Source organism: Equus asinus, chromosome 3 (assembly GCF_041296235.1).
Source record: "Equus asinus isolate D_3611 breed Donkey chromosome 3, EquAss-T2T_v2, whole genome shotgun sequence".
Taxonomy (NCBI): Eukaryota; Metazoa; Chordata; class Mammalia; order Perissodactyla; family Equidae; genus Equus; species Equus asinus.
The window spans coordinates 67,988,458-68,015,321 of record NC_091792.1 but is presented as its reverse complement, the minus strand read 5'-3'; the positions used below and the strand labels follow the sequence as shown (position 1 = coordinate 68,015,321).

Here is a 26,864-nt window from a genome sequence, read left to right as displayed (position 1 = left end):
TGTGCTTTTAAAAGAGAAAACAGCAAAACAGGTTTTGCAAGGGCTGGATTTTCAGTTCTGGAGTTTCCCAGACAACTTTGAAAGGCCTTGGCCAGGGCTACCCATGGCTATTTAGGGTAAAAAAAGGTAAAAATAATATGTTATAGTTGTGTAGCACTTTATACTTTAAAGGCCTTTCCATCGATCATTGATTGCATACATAATCTCCACTAGCCCATGTGCTAGGGGAACAAAGGAATACGGCAAGGTCCTTACTCTCAAGGTGCTTCCAGCTCAGCAGAGGGAGATCAACACTGACGTAAACTGACGTGATAACCCAATGGTCCCGCCGCCATACCACGCGTCTCTGCAGGGGAGACGAGGGAGGAGGCGATTCTGCTGTGATGAGGGTAGAGCCTCTAGAAAAGTAGGACAAAAATACTGTAAAATATTCAAGGTTGAAGGGAACATAGGTTTTATATAATCTTACATACTCATTCTAAAGATGAGAGAACTTAATACCAGATCTGAGGTGCCTTGCCTGAGGTCATGCAGCTAGATTAGCAGCCAAGCGGGTCTAGGATCTGCCCTCTGGGTTCTCAGGGCAGTAGTGTTTTCTCCCCCACGACAATGTCTTGTACCCTCAGGAAGGGACCTGAGCACTTGGGTGGGGCGCTGGACTGTGCTGGTGAAGACCCCTTCCTCCTCTGTCCTGCATGTAGGGCATGTTCCAGGCCAGCCGGGCCTCCAGCCTTGCTCTCTGCCTTTCGCCCTCTCCTTCAGGAACGACCAACTTTGATGCTCGGGGTGTCTCCAGGAATCAGCTGTTCTCACACACTCTACTGTTAATGGGTTCGTTTTGTGATCTTTCTCAGAGTACAGCATTTAGCAGGTCTCAGGAAGAGTAGCTAATAGAAGATTTTCAGGCATTTAGCACAGACACGCTTAGGGGACAGGAGAGTTTACCTACCTCTGTCAGTCACACTGCACTGAAGACCACTCAGCGGCTCTCATTTTAGGGGCAGTGAAAGTGTTGGGGAAAAACCTCTGCTCTGTTGGCAGAACCATTCCTTAGGCCACGGACGTGAACTGGGAATCCATGCCACCATTCACAGGTGAAACTAGGTAGAGGAGCTGCTGGGGGTTTACAGGAGAAGGCCCAGAGAAGCGAAGTGAGTGACAAGGTCACACGGCTGGAGTGGGCCCTCAGTGCTCACGCTCTGGATGGAATGACTGCCTTCCCTCTTTCTGGCCTCTGGCGGGGTGCCAACTCCGCGGGCGTTGCGAGAATGGGGAGGCCTGAGAACCGGGTTTGGAGGCGGGGGCTCTGTGCGATTGTGCAAATCCGTCACTCTCTGTGCTCTCGCTGTTGCTTCCTCCTTCTTCCCTGCGTTGGTCTCAAAAAGAAAAACAAACAGAAGTGTGCTCCCTCCCCCCCACCCCTCCCACCCCCCCAATATTTGACAAGCACTTTTTGTTGTGGGCTTATTTTGTTACTTAATTCCTGGTCCTTTTTGGCTCTATATGCAGAGCGTTAGCTCTTGGGATGGCTCTGTGAGTGTTTTCATCTCTATATGTCAACACACGAAAATATTAAAGTCCCTCAGTTTGATGCAGGCATCTGAGTTTGGTAATATCTGGTTTCTGAAGGCTTGGATCCCAGAGTATTCTAGACTACAAGTTTTTCAAGTTGTTCAAAATCACAGAGTCTTTATTTAAAAAAAAATCCCAGAATTGTGGCTAAGAATTATACTTATCTATATCTATATATCTATATCTGTCTATTTATCTATATCTGTCTATTTATTTATATCTATATCAGTATCTATATCTATATATATCTATCTATATCTCTCATTAAAAATATAGTGTCTGTCTGTTGCTTTTTGCCATGGGTGTATTGCAACTGGCCCCTACTATATTGTGTGTAAATAATGCTAGAAAGGAATCAAGGGTGAGGAGTAGGTATAGGAAGGGGGAAAAGGAGGAAGACATATATATTAATTTTTCAAGAGAGAATAATTGACTCCTGATTTTTTCTAAACAAAAATTTTTATTTTGCGTACCACATACATGAACAAACATACACATATTTAAAGTATCGGCTAATAAGACAGAATTTACATCAGTTGACTGCAAAGATCTGTGTCGAGGCCATAGGTCCCTAGAGGTCATGTGCGTCGCAGGGAGCAGCATGGAGTGCTGGATGGGAGAGGGGCTGCTGCTAAGGTTTCAAGCAGCCAAGTGCTGCCACTTACCAACACGATAAGCTTGAGAATATAACTTCCTATGGGCCTCAGTTTCCTACTCCGTAAAATCAGGGGAAATGGCATTATCTCAGAGGATTGTGAGAATTAAACAAAATCTTAAATTGCTTGGCACATGGCCTGTGTTCAATAGATGTTGGTTCTCTCATAACCTTAGAACCCTTTCTGTTTACTAAGCACTTGCACGTTATTATGGACTGAATGTTTGCGTTCTCCCAAATTCGTATGTTGAAACCCTAACTCCCAATGTGATGGTATTTGGAGGTGGGGCCTTGGGATATAATTAGGGTTATATAAGCTCCTGAGGGTGGGGCTTCCATGATGAGGTTAGTACCCTTTTCAGAAGCGATACCAAAGAGGTCTTTCTCTGCCATGTGAGGACACAGCAAGAAGGCGGCCATCTGCAAGCCAGGAAAAGAGTTCTCACCAGGAGCCAAATCAGCAGACACTTTGATCTTGGACTTCCAGTCTCCAGAACTGTAAGAGATAAATGTTTGCTGTTTAAACCACTCAGTCTGTGATGTTTTGTTTTAGCAACCCAGGCTGACTAACGCATACAGGATGGTATTTTATTTCTGTAACCCTCAGTCCTGGGAGTGGGTGGGACTTGCATGGTTCCTATTCTGTGGATGAGGAACTAGAAGACTCAGGGAAGTCATGAAGCCCAACATTTACGAGAACAGGTCAGATTCAGGGTTAGATTCCATGTCTCTAGTGTCTAATTTAGCGTTCTTCAGTGATACCATGCTACCTTTCTGAATAACGATAGGGGGCTGTGGCGTAAGAACTGGAGCTGGTGTGGGGTTTAATTTTATTTCATTGTTTCTGATTCGATTCCTTATTTGGATGGCATCAGTGCTTCTCAACTTGGGGTGATGTTACCCCCCAGGAAATATTTGGCACTGTCTGGAGACATTTTTGCTTGTCCCCTTTATGACTGGAGTGGAGGGTGCTACTAGCATCTAGTGGTTAGAGACCAGGGATGCTGTTAACCATCCTGCCGTGCGTGGCACAGCCCTCACAGCTGAGAACCCTGGGTTATGGTGATACCATGGGATGCATCCTTCATCTGTAGATGACAGCACTTGTGTTGTTTGCCTTCTGCCTGGACTCTGCCGAGTTTGGGAATCAACGTCTTGTTGTGAAGTACAATATAAAGCTAGAGGAGGAAAATACAGTCAGTCTTACAAATAAAAGTCCTTGAACACTTTTAAACAATGTTATGGCATAGGAAAAATCATATTAAAATAACAGGAAACATCTAAGGTAAAATATTTCCCAATTTCATGACCTAATTAAATCATACCGTATATACTTAAAATGTGAGACATTCATAAGCATCCAAATCCTAAACTTATTAGTAAATATTTATCTGATTCTAGAAAATGGCTGTGTAATCCTGGAGAACTGACAAAACATGTTCTAGAACCCTCCTCACAAGTCTGTTATTAAAGAAAGGAACTGAAACTTGGATTAATTAGATCCCTGGCTATTTGGAACTGCCATAATCTTGTATAACAGAAAAAATAGAAATAGCGAGAAAAATAAATTCACGAGGAGATTTAATTGTGAAAGGAATTTCCAGGGCATTTTCTGGGGTCAGTACAGATTCCCACAACCCCTCCCCCTGTAGGTACTGGAACAATCTGGTATAGGATGTAAATGCTACTAGGGTCTTGTGGTGCTTCAGTTTTCCTGGACAGCTTTAGCCTGACTTTGCCAAGGCAGGAAAGTAAACCCTGAAAAAATTGCATCGGCACGAAGGATTGGAGGAGAAATGCTGCAAAAATGTTTTCTGGGGGTTCCACGTTAGTTGCCTGGAAAAATGAATAACCCAGTGCTCTAGTTAATAGGGTTTTATTGCAGAACACCCTGGATACGTGAAAGATTGAGTTGACAAGGATGCAACGGAGGTACACGCCAGCACATACATCTTATAGAAGCTAGAGTTTACTGCAAGACGCTTAGGAATCCGTTCTCAAAAGAGCACCCGGGGGTGTTAGGCTGGGGATGTTTGAGGACAGGAGCCTCCGTGATCCTTCCCCCAAAGCACACTCAGATCGTGGCAACAAAATTCTGCCTTTTGAAGAGGAGGTCATGGAAATCCCTGAGTGGTGGCTTGGCAAATCTCTTTTTTAAAAGTAAATTATTTTTTTCTTTAGAAAAATTTGAAATCCACTGAAAACTTAAGGAAAAACCATATAATGTTTTGAAAGCTGTAATGAACACTATGTACTCCTCACCTAGATTTTCCAACTGCTTACCTATTGCGACACCACCTCCATGTCACTTTCTCTCTATAAACACACGGCCTTTGTGCTAAACCATTCAAATCGTTCATCAGTAGGCTGCAAACATCATGACATTCACTCCTAAATACTTCGGCATGCATCTTCCAGGAAAAAGAGAGTTCTCACACAACCACATCATAAACAAACCTAAGGAAATTGGCATGGATTTAGTATCATCGCCCAACACACAGTCCACAGTCAGATATTCCCCATTGTCTTAACAATGTCCTGGATAACTTTCTGCTATGGCATTGCCTTATATGTCTCTTTAGTTTCTTCTGATCTAGAATGATTCCCAAGTGTCTCTCTGTTCTTCATGACACTGAAGCTTTTGAAGGGTCTGAGATTGGTCTGATAGTTTCCTCATTATTAGATTCAGGTCAAACAACTATGGCACCGTAAGTGCCATGCGTAAATAATGTTGTATGTATTCATTGTATCACACGAGAAGGCATAAAATCTTAGCTGTCCCACTGTTGGGCATGCCAAACTTGACTATTTAAACTAATGATAGGGTAGTGACTGCCAGATCTCTCCACTGAAATGCAAATCCCACCCTCCAACTCCTGCCCCTCCCAGTTAATAAGTAATCTGTGGGGTGATACCTTGAGATTTTGTTTTTAACATGCACTGATGATCTTTGCCTGAATCAGTTATTACATTGGAGGGGTTTCTAATTTTATTAGTCCTTTTACATTTACTAGTTGGCATTCTTCTGCAGAGAGGGATTTCCCTTTCGTTCTTGTTTCTCTCTCCTCCCCACCCCTCCCCTTCCTTCTCTCTCTCTGTTTTTCAAGTGTCGGTATGGACTTATGCACTTTTCAATGTTGTAATTTACTACCGTTGTTATTCTTTCCCCAGTTGCCCCAAGTTTGGACAATGAGAGCCCTCAGGACAGCTCCTGTGTTCTCCATCAGTCTTTGAACGCTTGCTTACTTGGCACAAAAGGTGTTAGGCTCATCTTATTCTTTCCCTGTCTGGGCCTGGAATCAGTGTTTCTCAAGGAATTCTGATTCCTGCTAGTGGGGAGTGGTCTTCAGAAATACATAGACACAAACTTCATACTTATATATCCAATTCACGTAGAACATCGTAGAATTTTTCCTGAGCTTCTCTCATTCCATATTTGCATCTCCCTTCTCTCACAGTGAGAACACTGGCTTCCTATAACATTAATTTATTTACGCATTTAGTCAATATTACATCACAAACAAAATAGTTTTAAAATTACCACACTAATACCACTAAGAACAGCACGCCTAACTGTAAGTTTCACAATTTCTTTGCAATTTTTCTTCTTAGATTGTATCCCCTTGTATTTGAATTACTTGAAATAATTATTTTTCATCCTATATATGTGTTTTAAATTTGATATGTAGTGAGGATCGCTTGTTTCTATTTGTATTCCATTTTAGAGTTTGCTTTTTGCATCATTTGTGATTTTTATTTTTTGGATATATAAATCTTAAGATGGTTCAAAAGTCAAAACTATATAAAAAGATACACTCGCAGAAATCTCATTGCTTTCCATATCGCCTCCACCCATTCACACCACTTTCTATAGGCAATCATTTTCATTACCTGTTTTCATTTTCATTCTAGTTTATCCTACCTACTTTTCCTTTCCACAAAAAGAAAATAAACACGTAGACATATTCCTGTTTTCCCATACTTCTTTTACAGAAACCAGCATACTCTATAACCTCTTAAACAGGTTAACGTATAACATGCAAAATGCACCTCTCTCTTCCCTCCCCACTGTACTTATAATTTTTGGAGCTATCCACTGCTCCCAATTTGCCATCTGTCCTTCCCTGAAGAGTTCTAAGTGAGCAATGGGTTCTGTTTAGAGAGCATCTCTGGGCACCAGATTGGAAGCCGTGTGTGATCTGACTGTTCTTCTGTCCTGTGGTGCTTAGAGTGTTTTCAGTAGGATCCAAATTAGTCTCAAGCTCCCCGTGCCTGCAGTGGTTCCTCTTTCAGAAGTCTAGGTTGGCCCTTAATTTTGACACAGCTGTCCATTACCTTGCAATTCAGGACTCTCTTGTCAGGGGTGCTGGGTGAGAGAAAGGCTTGTTAACACAGTCCTCTCAATTAGGATATTTTATATCCCATGCCTTCTAGCATGATGGTGGGGAGAATGACACACACGCATTCCTCATTTACAATGCATGGTTTCCAAGGGGGCTTGTGATAGTTAATTTTATGAGTCAACTTAATTGGGCCAAGTGGTGCCCAGATTAAATATTCCATACTCACGTGAGCCAATTCTTCATAATAAATCTTTTCATACACACACACAATCATGTGTTGCTTAACTATGGGGATACATTCTGAGAAATGTGTCGCCAGGCGATTTCGTCGTTGTGCAAACATCACAGAGTGTACATACAGAAACCTGGATGTATAGCCTGCTCACACCTAAGATATATGGTAATCTTATGGGACCACCGTCATGTATTTGATCTGTCATTGACTGATACGTTGTTATATGGTGCACAACTATGTGTGCTGGCTCTATTTCTCTGGGGAACCTTGACTAATACAGTACTGAAAGTTTACGTTTGGTTATAAATCTAACAACTGGCTGAAATCACCACTATGAACACTATGAATACCTTGAACGACAGCTTAACCTCTGTTAGAAAGAGGCAGGCTAGGTAGATCCCATTAATGCTGGAAAACCCATTTAGAGATACAGAAAAGCGGATAGGCTGAGTAAGTTTTTGAATTTATAACCCTATTGCCTATAAAGGCAGCTGTCTACTAACTCCTCTTTGTCCCAGTTGTATGAGGCATCTCAAATTTCACTTGTTTTCTCCAAGCATAGGCTTTATCAATGAAGCAATAAAACAAACAAAAAAACCCCTTTCACGCTCTGAGCACCCTCTCAGCAGAGGTGCCAGAGCTGTGGCAAGAGTGGCCTCCTCAAGAGACAGTTTACTAATTCCTCAGAGAGAAGTACAGGGTCAGGATGGCTGGATAAGGAAGGGGCTGCTTTGTGAGGTTGGAAAATGCCACATGAAAGCATGGCCCTTTTCCCTAGGGGCTCTTGCAGAGGAAATCATAAACATTAGACTTTGGAGCATACTCCCCTGGAAAACTATTTATTGCTATAGCTTCATGGACTTGGCTTGGGAATCCTGTCTCCAGCACAGCTGTACTTCCAATTTGTTCTGCCCTGCCCAAGCAATTGGATCATGTCCTCACCAGGGTGTTGGCCACTCAGATAACTTTTAGAGACAAAGACAAGCTATTAGTACAAGTCTCTTCTGGCGTCCTATGTATAGAATCCACGTCCTTCCGCAGTGCGCCTGGATGTCAGCCAGAGTCATCATATGCCCTTCTCAAAACCTTCACATCTTGTTCAACAGGGAGCCAATTTAACTCTGGGTCCCAGGCCGAATGGGTCTTGTGATAGCAGTATACTTTATTAGGATGAAAGCCAGAGAGGTTTTGCATGAATGTTCAGACTGAAGATCTCCTGCGACATCGCTTTTATCATCTTCTTCCTCCAAAAACAAAGCAGAATTACTTGATGATTATGAAGGATAAGACAGAGGGAAAGAGTTTATCTTTTTCCAAGCTCCCGTGTACAGAGGCTGGAGATGGTGGCAAGAATGATCATCTCCATTCTTGATGGGGGTGGATGTGTGTTCTGTAGACCACACTTCCACTTTTCCCCAGATCTCTTTGACTTCCTCAGTGCCCTAGAAAGTGGGAGTGGGATTCAAGGACAAAAAGCAATGGGAGAAAGAGGGAGAGGAACTGAAATTTGTTGAGTGCCTCCTATGTTCTTCAACATGCTTTCTTTGTGAAAACCTATCAATAACCCTGTAAATTAGTTAATCCTCTCTATATTCTACAGAAGAGGAAACTGAGTCTCCTTCATACGGAATGGCTTGCCCCAAATCACACAGATAGTGAAGTTTGACCCTAGGCTTACCAGCCCTTTCTGGTAAATCCTATTGCCTCTCTACACCAGCATCACAGCGAAGGGTCCTTAAAGAAGTGAAAATGTTGGGAAGAAATAAAACAATGCCCAACGCTGTGAGCAGAGGCAATAAAAGATACCCTCACTCCTTTCTCTCCATTCTCTCTTTCCATTATCGCAGGATTAGAGGAGGAGAGCGGGCAGCAGAGGGTGGTACTTCTGTGGAGAGAAGTGAAGGGGAAAGAAATCAACGACAGCTTGAAGGAGGACACTCTTGTGAGAACCTGGGGAGAGTCAAAAGGCAATTATCTTTTTCTTTCTCTTTCATTGTTAAGACTCAAGCCCAGGATGCATTCAGCTTAAAAGACACTTCTGACTATTGATAGCTAAGAGTAGTGATTCTCAAACTTTTTGGTCTCAGGGCCTCTTACTTCATAAAAATTATTGAGAAACTCTAAGTGGTTTTGTTTATGCTGGTTATATTGGTTTCTACTAAGGCAGAAATTAAAGTAGAGAAAAATTTAAAATATTTATTAGCTCGTTTAATAACAACAAAATGTACCTATTACATGTTAACTTAACACATTTTAATAAAAAAGGATTATTTTTTTAAAACAATGTAATGTGTAGAGTGGCTTTTTTTTCTTTTTGCAGATGTCTTTCATGTGTGGCTTAGGGGACAGTGGCGTTCTGCCATCTGCTCTTGTGTTCAGTGTATTGCAGTACACTGTTTTGGTTGAAGTATATTTGATAGGAGCTTCATATAGACATCTTGTTGCAAAGGGGAGTATTTTAACAGCTGTTTCAGGTAACTGTTATTATTCTTTGATACTTCACCAAAATGTAACAAACAGTAGTTTCTTAAAGGTTAGCACGATGTGGAATGTGAAGCCTTACTCGTACTTCTTGTGCTTCGTAAAATTGAAATCTATTGGTCTATCTTGCACTTTCAATATATCTTTAATCATGCATGATTTTGTAATTTTCCTGCACTGGTTATTTGGAAGATATGAGTTCACTGAGTCATGCAAATCTTCCAAATGTTGATTGGTTTTATTAAAAAAAATCATAGTCATTAATCACTAACTTCATCAGAAAAGTCTCTAAGTATTGGAAAGCTGTCAAGCTCATTGCAGGGGTACAAGCTTTCCAATATTCTTATTTTTTCTTAAAAGTTCAAATTTTACCATTGGCAACAAACACTGATGCCTGTTTCTCTTCAAATGACAGGCTCACTCTGTTTATTTTCAAAAAAATGCCTGCCAAATAAACAAATCTAAATAACAATAGTATTATGGCTAGTCATTCTTTCAAGTAAAAATGGCGCTCTGCGAAACAAGCAGATAGCTCAGCTCAAGCTCAAGCAACCACGGGAGTGCTTGTCCTTGAGACGACCATTGCACTTCAGTTTGTACCAGAAGTGCTTTATGCATACTCCCCATTTTGTCACCCTGAATCTTAAAAAGACGTGCCCTCTGAGGCCAAAATTTAATAACATTACTACTTTTTTTCCTGCTTGCTCAAGGACATTCTAAAGAGAATTTGGCATTTTTGTCCCCCTGCACATATATGGGGTTGAAGAATATGACAACTAGTAGAGTTTGGTGCCGCTTCCTTGATTTATACAAGTTCTCAGCAGTTTATCCACTGTCGCCATTGCACAATCACTGCAAACGTCACCATAGTTGGTCCAGGATAAAACATGAGATATTTCAACATTATTTAACATTTTGAATATTTCAATCCCACTGTGTTTGCTGTCAAGCAGTCACATAAAACATCCTTGGGGGCCAGCCCGGTGGTGTAGTAGTTAAGTTCAGGTGCTCCCTTTGGTGGCCCCAGGTTTGCAGATTCGGATCCTGGGTGTGAACCTAGTATGGCTTGTCAAGCCATGCTGTGGCAGCATCCTACATAAAATACCCTGATATTAGCTCAGGACCAGTCTTCCTCAAGCAGAAAGAGGAAGATTGGCAACAGATGTCAGCTCAGGGTCAATCTTCCTCACAAAAAACCCAAAAAACTTTGATCATCAGTTGGTGCTAATACCAGACAAATTCAAACAAGACTACAAGTCTAGTCATATCTTTAGGTTCATCTATAACAAAACAAAAGTGCAGTTCTGCAGATGAGATACTAACTCAGTTTTCCTGTCTACAGCTAAATAATTTGTCAAGTTATTGTATTTTTGGAAAGTGGTGGTGTCATGATTCCTTTAACCAACTTTCATCCAGCAGATATTCAGCAAATGTCAAATGTAGAAGCTTTATTAAAGTCTTAGTTATTATGTTCACTTCTCCAGCCAATGCTTTAGGCATTGAATCTCAACATGATGCCGCTGTTTAAGTGACACCCAAATGCTATCCAACAATGTTCTGTTGCATACGACACAATAATTTAGGTGGTAAATTATTATCATTTATAAAACTGAAGAAGAGATAGCTTTTGTTGTATTTTTTATTTGAAAATGTTCCCAGTTTCTTTGGAGTTGTTTCTTCTCTTCCATGAGTCGAAGAACTCTCTGATATGTCACTTTTATTTTTTCGGTATGTTGGAGGTAGATAGCACACCTGTGAGTTGGAAAGTAAATCTCTAATCTCCCTTTTTAAGCCAACAATCTATCCTAAAATACAAGGAAACATGTTCTTAAAACGTTTTTATTTTAGGATAAAATTTTATTAAATTCCAAAATAATGTTTTGATAAAATTTAGAACGTTTAAGAACTTTAAAAAATATTTTTCAAAAGAATTATATTCATTTTTTTTCTGGTGCTTCCATATAGGTATGAAGAAAATTTGGGGATTTTAAAATAATTTATTGGATGGTAGGAAATAACATGGATTATAGATGGTATAATTGAAGGCAGCTACAAAAATCTCAATAGAAGTCTTGAAAATAAACTGAGCTAATCTAAGTTTTTTAGATCCTAAACCTACAACTTTAAAAAATTTTGAAAACCCCAAGAATACACAAACACGTATTCATTAGCCATCAGAGCAGTGGCATTGTGACACATCATGAAGCATGAGGAAAATACCTCTATATACTTGTGAGAGAATAAGAGCGAAAAGGGTGAATAGTATCTTAGTGATATGATAAAAATAACTTGGACATCATGGACCCCCTGAGAGAACTGCTGGTTGTTTGAGAACTGCTGGATACGAAGGAATTGAGCAAGCATCAGAGGAAAGAATGAAAAAGGTTAACTACTTAGGACCTTTATTTGATCTTTAAGGGAGAGGAGGAAGGGGGACCTGAGGCTTTCGGCCATCGGGCCTGGCTTGTCTGAGTAGGCAAGCAGAGCGGAATTTGGAGACAGCAGCCGGGTCAGGAATAGAGGATAATTTAGCCGGAGTGTATCTTGCTGTGTGATTGATTCTAGGTTGACTCTGTGTAGAAGATTGCTGGCCGGGACACAAGTCTCCTGCAGTGTTGGGAACCCCTAGTAGTCATCAATCAGTGTGAGACCTTTTAAAGGTGAAAAGGGGAGAAACAACAGAAAAAAGTGCATTTGAAAGGATTACCTTCCCCCTCTTGAACCTTCAGATCTCTAGTTCTTACTTGTCATTTTCAAATCATACTTAAAAAATTCAGGGAATATTTATTTCTTTACCAATGTTCTTCCATAATAGTTTCTGATTCTCGTGGCTGCATGTTCATTTCATCGCTTAGGGTGTGTATTAGAATTGCAAAATGGTACAGAAACTGTGCTAATCCAAAGTTAAATAAGGGGTATCTCAGTCTGTTCAGGCTGCCATAAGAAAATACCATAAATCGAATCTTGTAAACAAACATTTATTTCTCACAGTTCTGGAGGCTGGGAAGACCAGGATCATGGTACCAGCAGATTCAGTTTGGTGAGGGCTTCCTTGTTTATAGACGACCATCTTTTTGCTGTGTCCTCACATGGTGGAAGGGGTAAGCTAGCTCTCTGGGGTGTCTTTTATAAGGACACTAATTCCAAACATGAGGACCCTGCCCTCATGACCTAATCACCTCCCAAAGGGCCCACCTCCTAATACCATCACTTTGGGGGTTAGAGTTTCAGCACATGAGTTTGAGTGGGGACACAAGCATTCAGATTATAGTATTCTACCTCTGATACCCCCAAATTCGTGTCTTTCTCACATGCAAAATATATTCATTCCATCCTAATAGCCCTAAAAGTCAACTCTATCCAGCATTAACTCAAAATCTAAGCTCAAAGTTTTATCTAAATACCATCTAAATCAGATCGTGAGGCAAATTGCTCTCCGGCTGTGAGCCTGGACACTGTGAAATCACACATGTTATGCGCTTTCAAAATACAAGGGTGGGATAGGTATAGGACAGACATCCCATTCCAAAAAGGAGGAATAACAAAGAAGGAAGGCGTCAACAGGTTCTGAGCAAGTCCAAAACCTTACGGCCCACTGGAGTAGGACCTGTCCTCACAGCTCTGCTGGGGCATTACCCTTGTAGTGGCTCCCTGTCTGGATGGTACCTCCCAGGGTCTGGGTATCTCCTTTCTTTGAAATCTAGGCTTGTGCACCCTTAGTGCTAGTGCAGACAGCACCATGAGGATGCTGCTGAGGATGATGCCAAGGTTTAGTGCCTGTGCCCTCTGGGGGGGGGCGGTCACCTCGGCCCTCCCTGCAGCCAAGGGGCAAGGTGCCAGAACACGGACAGCAGAGCCTTGAAATTGTTCTGTGCCACAGGCCTTGTACTGTGGGCCTGTGATAGGAGGGGCAGCCCCAGGAGATCTCTGAAACGCATCAGGGTCGTTCTTCCACTATTTGGACAATAGGTCCTGGTTTCTGTTTAGATGTCCATTGTCTCGATGAATAACTTCTAGCTTCAGTTGAGGTGGTCAGTCCGAACTAATCTCTTTATTATTTTGGCCACACCGTTTGTATTCTCTCTCGAGCAAACTTTCTCATTTTTTACAATAGGGATAGGCTGAGAATTTTCCAAATTTTTAATTCTGCTTTCATTTTGATTAACAATTTCATCTTTAAGTGATTTCTCTCTTCTTATATTTTGCTATAAGCATTGAAAAGAAACCAGGTCACTCTTTCAACATTTTGCTTAGAAATTTCTTCAGCCAAATATCCAATTGTATCACTCAAAAATTCTACCTTCCACAAAACACTAGGACATGAACACAGTTCAAGCCAAGCTCTTTGCCACTTTATAAGGATTGCCTTTCCTCCAGGTTCCAATAACATATTCCTTGTTTCTGTCTGAGACCTCATCAGAATGGCCTTTAGCATCCACATTTCTACCAACATTCTGTTCACGACCATTTAGGTATTCCCTACAAAGACCAAGGCTCTCTACAGCTTTCCTCTTCTACTGAGTCCTTACCAGTTTGCCTCTAATGGTCTCTTCATGGCAATGTAGGCTTTTTCTAACATGAACCTCCAACACTCTTCCAGCCTGCCCGTTACTCATTTCCAGAGCTCTCCCACATTTTGAGACATTTGTCACAGAAGCACCCCCGCTTTTCAGTACCAACTTTTTATCTTAGCCCTTTTGGGCTACTATAACAAAAATACCACAAACTGCATAGCTTATAAACAGAAGAAATGTAGTTTTCACAGTTCTGGAGATTGTAAGTTCAAGATCAGGGTGCCGGCAAGGTTGGGTTCTGGTGAAAGCTCTCTCTGGGTTGCAGACTGTCTACGTCTCTCTGTGTCCTTACATGGTGGAAGGCGAGAGCTAGCTCTCTGAGGTTTCTTTTATAAGAGCACTAATCTCAATCATAAGGGCTCTGCCCTCACGACCTAATCACTTCCCAAAAGGCCTACCTCCTTATACCATCACCTTGGGGGTTAGGTCTCAACATACAAATTTGGAGATAGACAACATTCAGACCATAGCAAGGTCTGATGCTGGCTCTTCAGTGCCAGTGATATTGTCTGGAAAGAAATGGTATTATTTAAAAAGAGCAGGTGCCCTTCTGATTCATTCTCCCCCCATCAAATCCTAACTGGTCTGTTCACCATTTCCACTACTTTATATTTCCTCATCTTCCCCCCTCCATTCTATTAGAGAATTTAAGATGAATTAAAAACAAAAATATAAACAAGCAATAAAACTCTACAGCAGCACAGTTTATTAGAACTTTCTGCAATGATGGAAATGTTCTATATCTGTGCTTTCGAGTATGGTAGCCAGTAGCCACAGTTGCTATTGACTCTCTGAAATGGCTTAGTACAACTGATTAATTGAATATTTTAATAATTTAACTTAAATAGCCACATGTTGCTAATGTCTACCATATTTGATAGCATATCTCTAGAAATATCTGGCCCCAACCAATCTTTCCAGTTTCATTTCTTATCTCTGTACTCCTAAGCTCCTTGAGTTTTGTGATATTATGACTTAAAATGGGGGTGAGGGAAGTGCTGGTTTTCTCTCTTCCCCATACCACTTTAACATTTCCCCCACTTCCTGATGCATGGTCATATGACCAGGGCTGCAACTACAAGGGCTAGTAGCAGAAATGACTTCTAAGCAAGAAACCGTAACTACCTTTTTAATATTTTTGTCAGAATTCTTAAGGGCCTGTTGGGGCAGGATGTGCCTTCACTTCATTAACAAAATTTGGATTAACAGTGAATGCAGCTATGTTGCCTGGGAGTAAAGATAGGCCACTAGTTCTGTACCTATATAGCCTTACCCCATGTGAACAGGGGTGGAGGCACTTGCTAGACTAGTATCGCTGCCTGCAATCTAGACTAACACGGTGGCTGAACCTAATGTTCCTTCCAAAGGTGGAGAAGTTTGGGTATAAGTGGAGAGAAGGAAAAATGGTAACTACGGGTACAGGAATGAATAAGTGAGTTATGTAATCTGGAAAAATCCAATATTACATTAACACCTTGAAAGAGGCTCAGCGCAAGAGATAATACTGTCTCTTGGCTCTACTATACCAGATGCCTGAAAGGGTGAAGCCGTATATTGCTGAGACCACTCCTGCTTTTGGAATCTGACAAAATCAAATGGAACCCTGCAAATCTGAGTGGCCTCACCCTGGGAGACATTTTCATTTGATATGATGATGGATGGGATGGTTATTAATGACCGAGTGGGGTTCTAGTAACATGCAGATATCTTTGGACTTTTATGATTGTTTTGTTATACGAGATTGTGTTCAAAGACAAGGGGGTGGACTGTGATATCATGATTTGTAGTAAGAAATATATATTTGGTCTTCATCTCTGTTTCTGTCACAGAGCTCTTAAAACCCTTAGAATTTCCCAAGTGATACAAATGTCTTTTGTATGTTAATGAGCTGACTTTTGGACTGCACCTAAGGATGGGGGCTGCTTGCCAGTGGAGCGGACCGCTCGACTAGGAGGTTGGGTTGGACCTTTCAGTTCTCCCTCCAACCCTGACCTCTGGGGAGGGGAGAGGGGCTGGAGATTGAGTTCAATCCCCAATGGCCAATGGTTTAATCAGTCATGCCTATGCAATGAAGCCTCCACAAAAACCCAAAAGGAGGAGATTCAGAGAGCTTCAGTGTTGGTGAATATGTGGAGATTTGGGGAGAGCCGTGGCGTCAGAGAGGGTATGGAAGGTCTGTGCCTTTTCATCACACCTTGCCCTATGCATCTTTTACGTCTGGCTATTTTGAGTTATATCTTTTTACAATAAATCAGTAATCCAGTAAATAAATGTTTCTCTGAGTTCTGTGGACCACTCTAGCAAATTAATCAAACCCAAGGAGGAGGTTGTGGGGACCTCCAATCTATAGCTGGTAGGTCAGAAGCAAGGTGGGTGGGGAGTGGCAGTCTTGTAGGACTAACATCTTAGCCTGTGGGATCTGATGCTGTCTCCAGGTAGACGGTGTCTGAATTGTAGGACACCCAGCTGGTGTCGCAAAATTGCTTGGTGGTATGGGAACTCCACCGCCACCCCATGCACACACATGTTATAATTGGGTGTTAGAATCATGGATTTAAATAACTTATCTCTCCGTTGGCATTTATTCATATTGTTTCCTGCATCTGAAATGCTTTTCTGCACTTCTGTTTGGTAAAATCTTATTTGTTGCTTAAATTACAATTTCAATGCCATTCATTTTGCTAAATTTCCCCAGCCTTTTGAAGCAAAATTAATTGTTCCTTACTCTGTGCTCACATAGTATTTTGTTCATGCTACTAATACTTGGCACCTGCCTAGTTGTCCTTTTCCGGTGCTGTTTGTCTCTCTCCTGCATAGTCCAATACAGATGCCAGTGGCCACTCATGGATACTTAAATTTGAGTTAACTAAAATTGAATGAAATTAAAAATTCATTTCATTAGTTGTACTTGCCATTTCAAGGATTCAGTAGCCACATGTTTCTACCATATTGGATGGCACAGATGTAGATTTCCATCGATGCAGAGAAACCAAATTACCTGATAGTAAAGACTGTTCATCTTTGTGCCATGAGCATTCTCACAGTGTTTGGAGGGGAATAAGCATGCATCCTCTCAGGGCCATGTCAAGGGGATAGGGCTCATGAGCACCTTTAATGCTAGTATGTGAAAGATAGAACTAGAAGCCAGTTGATGGGTTAAAGAATCAGTATGTTGGGAAAAGATTGTAAAACACCAAAGCCTATTGGGACAGTAATAATGAGGGCATTACCAGGGAGTTGGATATCAGAGGAGCTGGCAAATCAGGGCCCCAAATCAAAGATTTGTCAGATAAAATGTGGGCACTAAAGATTTTCTGGGACAGGTTTTGTCTACATCTCCGTTAAATGGTTAGACATCTTAGGGCTACACTAAAGGCATGGTTTCTATCAGATGGGAGACAATGCTCACTAACTGCTTGTGAAATAAAACTGGACAAAATGTAAACGTAAGTTATATATTTTAGATATAAAATATATGAATTATAAACCACATATACACTGAAGAGAAATACATAGTGCAGGGTGAATCCTTTCTGCCATAAGGAAGTTCACATTCTTAGTAGAGAAACAAACACAGAGACGACTAGGTGGAACGATATGATAAGCTATAATAATGTGAACAAAAGATGGAGCCCGCTGGTAAGAGTGATTAAGTCTGCTGTGGTTTTATAGTCACATTCTTCCAAATATGAACCCACCCTTTGGTAGTGCTGTGCGGCACAGAGACGTTTGTCAGATGGGGGAATGGATGACCTCTAAGTGAACGTACTTTACTTCTGGTTCTTGTAATCTGAGCCTCACTTTATTACAGCTCATTAAGATGTTTCCAAACTACTAACTCTAGACCAATTTCACTCTTGAATACTTGGACAACTTTCCTTTCGTCAGTAGACAATCATTTAATCAACATTGGTGGATCATCTGCTGGGCGCCCTGCAAACTGTTGGGTGCTTTGGAAGATAACATGTAGGTCCTTGTCCTCAAAAAGCTTAGAATTTGAACAAGAACAATGCACTTAAAATCTTGCCTCCAAGCTAACAGAGGGTACTTTAAGTATCAGATGAAGGGTATAGACATTAAGTACCAGGCCAGTTCAGAGGAGAGAGGGAAGTTTTCCAGCTGTTGTGATTAATCAGCATGAGGATGCCCAGGGGGATGGGAGCAGGGTCTGTTTTCTGAGGCCTTTACTGCTGACTTAGCCATTCCAGGAGCAAAGAAACTGACTCCACTGAAAAAGTCTCCATCTGACTTCTTTTCCAGAAAAGTCTTGGCAAATGGATTCTCCATTGCAATTCAATGACCAGCAGCTTGACACAACTGTCACAGGTTGTCCTGGGGTTTTTTGGAGCTTCTCCTTGACGTGAATTAGGGCCTTTGCGAAGCTGCCAAAATTTTTTAAGTTTACAAAAGTACAACTCTGCTGTCCAGATCTTTTACGTTATAAAAGCTCCCCTTATCAATTGTGTACTTGGGAAAAATCTGGATTCTCATAATTTATTTATAATTCATGGCAATGTGAAGTAAGATCTGGGCTTGAATTCAAGTTTTGTCACTTCCCAGTTGTGTGACCTTGGAGAAGTCAATCTCTCCGGTCTTCCCTCATTTTTCACCCCCACAGATTTCTACATTTAACCCGGAGTGTGTAAGTGTTAAATGACATCACACATGATCAGCTTATCCAATACTCACTGTTCCGCTTAATAAAATCCAGGATTCAGTTTATCCATTTTTCTTTTTTTTCTTAAATTATTCTTTCTGTTTCTAGCCTCCCTTTGGATATAGATTACATCAAACTATCACCAATATAATTACTTAAGAGGGGAGACAATCAAACTTCCATTAGGAGCACCCAAAATGAGATCTGCACTTTTAAGCATTCATAGGAAGACATCCCACCTAAATTATTATCTGTTATGGCTGTCCTGTGGCATAGAGATACACACTTTGTGGCACTGAAAGATTATCTAATTGGAGGTGGGGCTCTTCATTTATTCCTTCTCCAACATTCTTCCTTTTGTTATATAAATCTTTGTTTCTGACCTGTGTTATTTTTCTTCTCCCTAAAAACCTTCTTTTTATTTTTAAGACTTTACTGTTTTAGAGAAGGTTTAGGTTTATGGGAAAATCGAGAGGAAGATACAGAGATTTCCCATATCCCCCCTGCCCCTGCGCATGCTTAGCCTCCTCCATTATCAACCTTCTCCACCAGATGGGTACATTTGTTACAATCGGTGAACCTACACTGACACATTATCACCCAAAATCCAGAGTTTACCTTAGGGTTCACTCTTGGTGTTGTACATTCTATGGATTTGGACAAATGTATAATGACATGTGTGCATTACTATAGTATCATACAGAATAGTTTCACTGCCCTAAAAATCCTCTGCGTTCCACCTATTGATCCTTTGCCCCTGTCCCTAGCCCCTGGCAACTGCAGATCTTTTTACTGTCTCCATAGTTTTACCTTTTCTAGAATGTCTTAGAGTTGGAATCATACAGTATGTAACATTTACAGATTGGCTTCTTTCACTAGAAATATTCATTCAAATTTTCTCCATGACTTTCCATGGTTTGATAGCCCATTTCTTTTTAGCTCTGAATAATATCCCATTGTCTGCACATACCACACTTTATCCATTCACCTATTGAAGGACATCTTGGTTGCTTCCAAGTTTTGGCAATCATGAAGAAAGCTGCTATAAACACCCATGTGCAGGTTTCTGTGTGGACATGCGTTTTCAACTTCTTTGGATAAATACCAAGAAGTGCTGGATCATGGTAAGAGTATGTTTAGTTTTGTAAGAAACTGCCAAACTGTTTTCCAAAGTGACTGTGCCATTTTGCATTCCCACCAGCAGTGAATGAGAATTCCTGTTGTTCCACATCCTAGGAAGCATTTGGTGTTGTCACTGTTCTGAATTTTGGTCATTCTGATAGGTCTGTAGGGCTAGCTCATTGTTGTTTTGATTTGCATTTCCTTGATGACTTATGATGTGGAGAAGAACTTCTTTTAATAATTCTTGCAGAGCAGGGCTGTTAGTAGTGAATTTCCTCAGTTTTTGTTTGAGAAGTGTTTATTTCTCTTTCACTTTTAAAGGATAATTTTGCTGGATATAGAGTGTTAGGTTGGTGGGTTTTTTCTTTCAACATTTAAATATTTCACCCCACTTTCTTGCTTGTCCTCTGTAATTCTTATCCTTGTTCCTTTATAGGTAAGGTTTTTCGCCCACTCTGCTTCAATAAAGATTTTGCTTTGTCTTTGGTTTTCTGCAGTTTTAATGTAATATGCTAAGGTGTAGATATTTTTGATATTTATTCTGCTTGGTGTTCTCTGAGCTTCCTGGATCTGTGGTTTGATGTATGTCATTAATTTTGGAAAATTCCCAGTCACTATTACTTCAAATATTTCTTCTACTTCATTCTGTCTGTCTTCTCCTTCTGGTATAATAATTATCTGTATACTACACTTCTGAAATTGTCCCAGTTTTTGGATGTTCTATTCTTATGATTTTAATTCTTTTTTCTCTTGGAAACAGAGACAGTTCGAAGTTTCTATTTGGCCTATCTTCAAGTTCACTGATTCTTTCCTTGGCCATGTCCTATCTACTGATGAGCCCATTGAAGGCATTCATTGTTTCTGCCACAGCTGTTTTTGATTTCTAACATTTTCTGTAGATACTTTCTTAGAGTTTCCATCTCTCTGCTTACATTATCCATTTGTTCTTATATGTTTTTTTCACTTTTTCATTGGAGCATTTAACATATTGATCATAGTTGTTCTAAATTCTCTGTCTGGAAATTCCAAAATTGATGTCATATATGAGTCTGAGTCTGATACTTACTTTGTCTCTTCAGACTTTGTTTTTTTCTTGCCTTTCAGCATGACTCCTAACTGTTTTGTTGAAAGTGAGACATGATGTATTGGGTAATAGAAACTGAGGTAAATAAGCCTTTAGTGTGAGATTCTGTATCAGTCTGGCTAGGAGCTGGGCTGTGCTTAATGTTGCTGTAGCTGTAGGTTCTGGATGCTTTAAACTCCTCTAATATCGTTGTTTTTGTCTCTCCTGCTGTCATTGAGCTTCCCTAAGAACTCCTCCTCAAGGAGAGTTTCCATCTTGAAGTTTGTGCACCTATAATCTACTGTTATTATATTGGAGTTCTGTTGGTATGGAGAGGAAGCATTTTATAATCTTAAAATGAAATCTCAGTCTTTTAGTGGACCTGTGTTTCTGGGCTGCAGCCCTCACAAGTGTTTCTTAGTCTTTTTTCTTTTTTTTTTTTAACTGTTCAGGTGAGACTGAAAAATTAAAGGGGGCCAGAGTTGAGAAATCTAGTTCCCCCAGGTGGGATAAAGCTCTGAAAAAATATTTTCTCCTGGAGAGTAGGACTTTGTTATGAAGATTGTTCTGGCTGTATTTCATAATGGTTACTTTTCCTCTCCTGCTATAGCCAGGAGGGAATCCTTCTTGACTCTTCCCAGAGAGAACCTGGTAGAACACCTGGAGGTATAATCTATATAACTGTAGGCATCCATCTAAGACTATGCAGCCAAGAGTTTCTCACTTTCAAGCTAGTGCACACTCAGCCTTGACTAGTTTATCAAAATTACCTTTTTAGCGTTCCTAACAGATTGTGGCTTCAGTGGCTTTGCTCTAGGTAAACATATCTTGGCCATAAGTCTCTGAATTTGCCTTTCTGTTCAGATTTCAGGTGTTAGAGAGACATGCTTTGACTATTGTATTTGAATGGACTCATCTTGTTAGCTGGATTTTGCAGACGTGTCCTTCTCACATGCAAATCAAACTTGGCTCTAAATTTACACTTGGTTTTCAAGCTTTTTCTTTAAGTTTCTTCTAGGGAGACACTGGTAACAGAAGGAAAGGTGAACTTTGCATTATATTTTGCATTTAATGAATTCTTCAGCTTCTGTTTTATGTCTCGGGATTATGGCAACAAGTTTTTGTGCTTACAGAAGAACATCCTGAAAAATTTTATAGTTCCTTATGACTGTAATTCTCAGTTTACATTTGAGATTGAGAGTATAGGAAGAAAGCTTATGTTGCTTTGGGTGTTATTTTTCCAGCCTCCTATTTGGTGGTAAAAACTCTTTATGTATTTTGCTACTTTGCCTGTTTTTTCCATGGGATGAACTTAAATGACAGGTAAGTGATTGATCTCTTACCAAATCTGAATAGAAGGAAGAGAACTGCCCCTTTCTGGTTAGGTCGGTGCTGGCTCACGAGACCTGAAGGATTTCATGTTCCTTCCCTCAGGCCTTGCAGACATGTGTGTTGCAGACACGCGTGTTGCAGATATGTGTCACAGCTGCATTTGTTAAACTAGATGGCCGTCCTCAAGGGCACACCACACAGTCTACCACCAACTACCACTGTGTATGCTACATCTTAGAAAGCAAATCATTTTTAATATAAAATTATATAAATGATATTTTTATTATATTATATTACAAAAATGAAAAATAGAAGAAAATCACAAGCCACTTTATTTCACAATTCATTTTCTCTTTTCACATAGTTCCTTCCTTCCTCTTTTTTCCTATATATATTTTCCATATGCCTACAGTTACAGTTCATATAACTATATAATGTAGTTAATGTAACAAATAACATTGTGTAAAATTGTCACAATTCTGATGTGTGTGGGTTTTTCCACACCACCAAGAATTTCTCTGACACCAGCTGGACGTCCTACAATTTTACTCAATTCTGACACTGTCTACCAAGAGATAGCATCAGAGTCCACAGGTTGAGGGCTCAGTCCCTCAAGACTGCCCTCACTTCAGATGTCAATCACAAATCCAGATTGTTACCTGTGCTCCTGACCGACTGGCTGTAAATCAGAGGTTCCTATGACCCCTCCTTGGGTTCTACTGATTTGCCAGAGAGGCTCACAGAACCCAGGAAACCAGTTTACTCACTAGATTACTGATTCACCGTGAAGAACATTAAAGGATATGAAACAACAGCCAGATGAGGAGCTGGACAGGGCAAGGTCCTGAACAAAGGAGCTTCTGTCCTTGTGGAGTTCAGGGCCTGGCACTGTGGCACATGGAAGCATTCTGGTTCCCCAACCTGGAAGCTCTCCAAAGTGCCCATTTTTTTGGCATTTCTATGGAAGCTTGATTACATAGGCATGATCAATTAAGTCATCAGCCATTGGTGATTGATTCCCATCTCCAGTCCCTCTCCCCTGCCTGGAAATAAGGGGGTGGGACTGAAAGTTCCAACCCACTATGCATGGTTGATCCCCGTGGCAGCCAACCCCTCCAACTTTAGGGGATTTCCAAAGTCACCTCATTAACATAAACTCAGTTGTGGTTGAAAGGGGCTTGTTATGAATAACAAGACACCCATTTCATTTTGGTGGCCCTGAAGTCATTTCAGGCACTGAGGACAGGAGAGCAAATATTATAACAAAAGATGCTCCCGTTGCTCTTATTTCTTAGGAGATTCCAAAGGTTTTGGGAGCTGTGAGCCAGGAACTGTGAACAAAGGCCAAAATATGTGTTTATTATAAATCACGACATCACACATGGTTAAAATTAAGAAAGCAGGATGCGATTTGTCATGGACTGAATTGTGTCCCTCCTAAATTCAAATGCTGAAGCCCTAATCCACAGTGTGACTGTGTTTGGAGATGAGGCCTTAAATGATGTCATAAGGGTAGAGCCTGGATCCAACAGGACTGATATCCTGTAGAAGATGCAATGACACCAGAGAGGGCTCTCTCTCCAGCACGCAGTGAGGAAAGGGCATGTGAAAACACAGGGAGAAGGTGGCTCTCTGCAAGCCAGGAAGACGGACCTCACCCAAAACCAAGCCTGAGTTTGGACTTCCAGCCTCTAAAACTATGAGAAAATCAATGTCTGTACCGCCCACTCCATGGTGTTTTGTTACAGCAGCCCTAGCAGCCTAATATGTCTGAGCTGCTATGTGGTCTTGATAGTCAGTATTTCCATGGCTGCAATATTGGCTATCATATGAGAGCTTCCCAGGAGATTGTTACATAGAATGTTGGTCATGCTGATGAGAGATAGTACAATCAAGGAATAAACAAATAAGCAGATTATGTTCTGTGGTCAAAGAAGTTTGGGAATCACTGAGCTAAGCGACGTTCATTTCCTTATGGTGTCCCAGAGACTTTCGACACTAATACTCATTGTCAACCTTCAAGAGGCTAGACCGCATGTAGAATATTTCTCTGAACTAGTATTCTACGGCACATGGTTCTAAAAACTTTTCATTTCGCACATATTTACTGAATTATTTTTCTATTTGGCATCTAAACTGCTTTTATTGGTACACTATGAAAAAGCAATAAATGAATAAATTATTTTGTTCTCTTTTCAGTATAAATTTGGGTTGGCGTTTCACTTGCAGTAAGTGTGCAAGCTGTACGGAACCCATCTAAGGGTATTCATCCTTAATTGAGCTTTCCAAGATTATCATTTACTGAACACCTGTTCTTTTTTTCTGGTTGTCCATGAGCTTAGGAAAGGGCTGGAATAAGTGGGGAAATAGATTAAGACTTCCATGAAGAATTTTTAATGCTGGAACAGTTTAATTTAGATATGTTCTTTGGGGGATTATAAAGGAGAGTACATGGGTGTAGCATTAGATGGAGAAAAATAATCTAGGGTTGCTCAACGATTTGAGTCCAAGAATATATTTGCGTATGCATTTTTTTAAAAGAATTTGTGTGTTTGCGGGTGGATAATAAGGGATAGTGGAAGGGTTGTTGTGAGATCTGTGAGTGTGGCTAAAGTGTTGTAGACACCCGTTCCTCTCCTTTAGTCTTCTGTTAGGTGATGGGCGCTTAATAGTATCTGTTCCCGTGAAACTGAAAGCCCTGTAAGGTCAGTAGTGCACAAGGTGCTCTGCTTCCCTAGGTTCACCTGTTTAGGCTCTAGAATTTTCTAGAATTTTGCCCACAGGAGGTAAGTCAGACATCTATATCTATATCTATGTCTATATCTGTATCTATATCTATATCTATACTTATACCTATATGTATACCTATACCTATATCTATATCTATCTCTGTATCTATACCTATATTTATATCTATATATTTACCTATGTCTATATCTATCTCTATATCTATATCTGTATCTATACCTATCTCTATCTCTATCTCTATATCTATATCTGTGTCTATACCTGTATCTATATCTATATCTGTATCTATACCTGTATCTATCTCTATATCTGTATCTATAGCTGTATCTATATCTATATCTATCTACATCCATATCTGTGTCTAGCACTTCCATTTGGGAGATTATGCAGGAAGCAGTGTGATTAAATCAGGTGATTCAAAGCACATGATGAAATGAGAACTATAAACCTTCTAGTATACAGTTAACTTAAACATAACAATATCCATACTGACAATGAATAGAATGGGGTCTATTCCTTTTTATTTAGGAAACTTTTACCACAAGTGGCTAAGAAAATAATTTCTGTTTCAGTTTGACAGGAGATTTTCACCCATTGAAGAATATGGGGTAACTATTCAGGTTCAAAAACAGATTCGGCTCGAACTGAAGCAGCCTGACTTACGTCCCACCAAACGCACTTCGTACCTCTGCTTTACCCACTGAAGAATGTGCTCCCTTAAGAGGATAATGCACACTTCCCCTCCTGCGCCCTATTGGCAACACTCATATTAGTCCCTCTTCCTGATGTCAGAGTCATGTTGACCCGCTAATTTGCAGCTGAATATCTCTCTGAATATTTGATGAATACATATCCTGGGCTTGTTTAATGTGTGTTCTTTGTTCTAAAAAGGTATAAGACCTTACTGAAAACCATGCTTCTTCAGGACTCTTCCGTTCTTTCTGGAAAAGGCCTTTCCAGGTTACAATCTTCACCCTGGCTCAAGTAACTCACCTTCTCTCTCTTATGAATAGAATGGTTTTTGGTCATTTTGCGTTAAGTTCTATCCAATTTCTCTTCTTCTTGCGGGGTCTCATAAATGTGAGGGAAATGATCAATAACCCATATGCACAGTTAATCACGTTTCACTCCCACTTCCAAATCTTTTTAATTGACTCCTTCAAGAATACTCTCCATACACCTGAGCTCATGTGTTCATTACTGTGGGATGACTCTTTCATTTCTCTCTGACATGCTCATCATTGAGTATCCTGTGCTTTGTATTTGGGTATTTGTCTTCTTCTCCACTTCTTTTTTTTTTTCTTTAGGAAGATTAGCCTTGAGCTAACTGCCGCCAATCCTCCTCTTTTTGCTGAGGAAGCCTGGCCCTGAGCTAACATCCATGCCCATCTTCCTCTACTTTATATGTGGGACGCCTACTACAGCGTGGCTTTCGCCAAGCTGTGCCATGTCCACATCTGGGATCCGAACTGGCGAACCCTGGGCCGCCGAGAAGCGGAATGTGCAAACTTAACCTCTGCGCCAGTGGGCTGGCCCTCCACTTCTTTTATTTCACTGTCTTTGACAGGAAGAATAACTTCTTCATGGGGCTTTTAGCCGGGCAGCAATATGAATCCCCGTTTCCTAGCTGTCCCTTGGAGTGCCTGTCTACCAACACCCCGTGCTGAGGGATGCTGCCTCATCCCAGGCCTGAGGGGCAGCATTCGTGTTTCATCGCATGCACTCTCATCCCTCCGGCCACAGGTGATTGGGAACATGGCCCAAAGCAGAGTTGGGACACAAAACCTGGTGTTTTGTGAGGGTAGGGAAATGATGTGTCCTGAAGATAAACAGCATGGGTGATTTTCTGGATGTGTTTCTGTGACAAGCTGCCACACAATGGGAACAAGGAGGAGGTTCGGCCGGCCTGCAGTCTCGTGCAGCAGGGTTTTGACAGGACTCTCAGTGAGGTACGTTGCTTCCTTAACGGTATCTAATATTGCTTGTTAATAATTTCTTTGACGATACCTGAACGGTTTTTGTTTTTTAAATTGTGGCTTTATGATGACATCATAAAAGCTTTACTGAGACTGACTGGACCTA

General features: G+C 40.8%; 1 long non-coding RNA gene across 1 annotated transcript in view; it reads left to right on the top strand.

The window, feature by feature from the left end:
- The first annotated feature begins 2,587 nt into the window (after window positions 1-2,587).
- LOC106843672 (uncharacterized) overlaps window positions 2,588-26,864 on the top strand; it is a 39,413-nt gene continuing 15,136 nt past the window's right edge. Inside the window, exon 1 of the long non-coding RNA XR_006525401.2 lies at window positions 2,588-2,725. This is a non-coding gene — a long non-coding RNA (uncharacterized lncRNA). The remainder of the gene's footprint in view (window positions 2,726-26,864) is intronic.